This window comes from Phaethon aethereus, assembly GCF_964289735.1.
Source record: "Phaethon aethereus genome assembly, chromosome: 3".
Taxonomy (NCBI): Eukaryota; Metazoa; Chordata; class Aves; order Phaethontiformes; family Phaethontidae; genus Phaethon; species Phaethon aethereus.
In genome coordinates this window covers 96,502,038-96,505,462 of record NC_138576.1, presented here as the reverse complement: position 1 = coordinate 96,505,462, position 3,425 = coordinate 96,502,038, and positions in this window count along the sequence as shown.

Sequence of the window (3,425 nt, the reverse complement as noted above, 5' to 3'; positions counted from 1 at the left end):
CTCATTTATAAGTGGAACTGATGTAAAGTGTGAGTGAAATACAACTGGACATATAGACTGGCCTCAATATGGCAACTCAATTACTGGCCTATGGCTACAGTAACATTAAACATCAGCCCTTCAATAGCTGCTTTGATATTTCATTTTGGGGAAATGTCCATAAAACATGTAGAGATGTGTGTAGGTCACAAATCTCTTCCCACATACTTTCTGTGCTAGATTTTTACTTCTGAGGAAGGTCACAACAGTCGCTTGTTCTTACATCTGACCTGATGCTTGTTTTCTTTGCTAGTTGCTGACTCCTGCGTACTGCAGTCTGGCTGCTTAAATGGGAAATGCTGGCGTATAAGAATGCCAGCTATGGTTTATTCAACTCATTTCAAAAACTGAGCTTTCAAATGCTTATCCCATCTAAGATTTCCCTCATGTCTTATCACTGCCTACCTCACAGATTTTATCTCCTCAGTTTTTGCACTGATCTTCCTCTAGGTCCTCAGCTATTCCCGTAAATTTGTGCAACAGCTTGATTTGTAGCCTCTTCCACTGAGAGCAACCAACTCTCTCCTGTCTGGCTTTTTGTATCTTGCAAATCTCATGGGGAAACTTTCTCTCTCAGTATTTCCTATTCTTCAGACATAATGTTTGCATATGCACTTGTTAACATCATTACCATCACTGTACTCTGTACCTGCTTTGTGTGAATACTACAAGACATTTTAGGCCTGTTTGTGTGAAAGACAAAACTAAAGTTCTACTGACTTTTGTATCTGACATCTTCTCTTCACCTTGCCTTTTTCCATGCCTTCATTACTTTATCTAGCCACAGCCAGCCACAAAACATGCACTAGTCTAAAGGTGATCCTATACAGCGTTTTACACCATGCTGCACGCCATAAAAAATGATAATGAGATTTATCAGGGATAGAAAGCATGCATGCACCCCTGACAGCAGGGAGTTTGGATTGCTTTTACTGAAGTCCAGAAAACTGCTCCTGTACCTGACACTGATTTTGCAAAGTGGCGGCATGGAGGGACAATCTTCTGGATTTTTTGCTACTGCTATTTTTATTAAGGCTGAGAGTAGCTGCAGCAGTTCTCAAGATGCCTGCCAGAAGACTCAAAAAGATGCCTTAAATCAAGCATATGGCCATGTTGGAACAGAAAAGAGAAAGGTACTGATGACCTCTCCTGTGTTACACAAGTGGTAGAAATTTCTTGCTCACTTTGTCCATTTTTCAAGATCCTGAAAAGATCCTAAAGGTCATGCACATCTGTAATCAAAGTTACTTTGAGATACATACTGGGAGCACTGGCCCAGTTCTTCAGCATGGATGGATCAAGTGCTTTCTAGCACCTTTCCTCTAAAAAAAAGGTAGTCAAGTATCAACTGACCAGCTAAGAAAAATAACATGGAAGAAATGTGCAATCACAAGGGCTTACTAGGAGCCAGAGGAGTGCACAAACAGAACTCTTCTGCTCTTTTAATAACCCATTTTACCAGTGGGGCACTCCTGCACAGAATGGAGATATCACAACCTGCTACAAGACACTCGGCTCAGATGCATGGACAACAGCACTTCTGAAGCCTCTGAATGCAGCTCTGCAGCCTGTGGCAGGAGCAGTGGTCCTGGCAGTGTTCATCTGTGATGTGGAAAAGTAGCACATTTGTCCTGAGCGGCTACCACTTGCAGTCTGGTGCTGGACAAGAAGTAAACATCCTTCCAGGCTTACACGTACCCTTTAAGCCTACTCAGCAAGACCTTCCTCATCCTCAGATATATTGGTACCTTCCAGACAACACAAAAATATCATCTGCAGATATTTGAGCCATTCTCTCTGGAGATGTATATAGAAGGCTGACACATGAGTGACATTTCTGAGATTACTCAAGCAAATCAGCCATTAAAATATTATATGATTTTGTGAAGATTTATTGTGAATCCTCATCTCTTCACTTCCTCCCCAAATTCCTTCTAGCAAGCACATGCTTGATGTCCCGGGTTTCCACAGTCTTGCTTGTACTTAGAAACCCTGAGCCTCACCTGTAATTTCTTTTATATAATATATCTTTAGCATGAACATTAAATGCTATATGTTTAGTCCATAATGTTTCAGCATGGTGGTACTTAGTAGTGTGCTTTGTATAAACTATCTGATTTTAATGCAGTTACAATGTCAAGGTGTGGCTCATGTGTCTGTTTACTGATCTGAAATGAAAGAGGAAACTTGAGTGTATATACTTTTGAGTACCTTTGCATCTTTTCTTTCTCATATACATTTTTATACATTGAATAGGCAATAAGCGGCATAACTTTTTATTTTTTAAGACTGTGTTCAGGATGATATCTTTAAACTGGAATTGGTCTATCCTTTGCATGTTAATTTTTGCATCTTGACAGTAAACCCATGAGGTTATGCTAGTCAGTTTAAAGCACCTCCCAGAAAAACAAAAATTAGCACATTACCAGAACTGTTCCGGTAGTACACCATCTGTTTGAAGGCTGCCTTATTTGTTACAGTACAAACAACCCCCTGGCAAAAAAGAAAAATCACAGGGCAGTGTGAGAAGACGTGAGTATCTGACAGTGTATAAAGGCATCCTGTTCAGAAATTAAGTCAGTTTATTCCCCTTTATCTCATAGTCTGCTACAAAATAGGTAAACTACAAACTTTTTATACACCCAAAGTGAGTTGGTTGTTTTTTCTACTGGTGAGAGAAGAGAGGGGAACATTTGATACAGTCGTGCACAAGAAAAGGATTAATCAAACCGATCTCAGGAACAACCTATATGAAGAAAGTGCTCCCATCTTTCACGGGAAAACCACAAAAGGTAAAAAGACTCTCACAAACTTGCTACCTTTACAGTTGTTTGTGTCGAGGAGTCGTTATCAGAAACACCTGTTTACTGCCTTTTACATCATTTCGCAGCCGAGTGAAGGAGAGCACTGAACTGACAAAGGCTGCTGGTGCAGGGGTGGGTGACTGGTACCAGCTGCTGAGGCGAGGGAGCAGCCCAGCCCGCCTTGCCGGGAGGGGCGTTGGGCAGCACCCCTCCGGAGCCAACGGGACTCGGTGCCGGTCCCTGCGCAGACTCCCGCCGCACGGAGAGGGGAGCGCCCGGGCAGGTTTGCGCTGTGGGGAAGGCAGGTGGGGAGCGGAGGAGGAGGAGGGCGGCGGCGGTGGTGGGGCGGACGCCGCAGGGGACGCGGCAGAAGCGGCTGCCAGGCGCAGCACAGCCCAGCTCTGGGCGTCCCTCCGCGCCGCGGAGGCTGGGAAGGGGCAGGTCGGGGGCGAGCCGGGGGGCAGGCCCCGGGGAGGCGCTGGGGGCCGGCCGGGCACCCTGCCCGGCGCGGCCCCGCTCCCGCCCCCGGTCCGGCAGCTTCTTCAGCGCCGGGGGCGGCGGCGGCGGCGGCAGCGGGGGCCG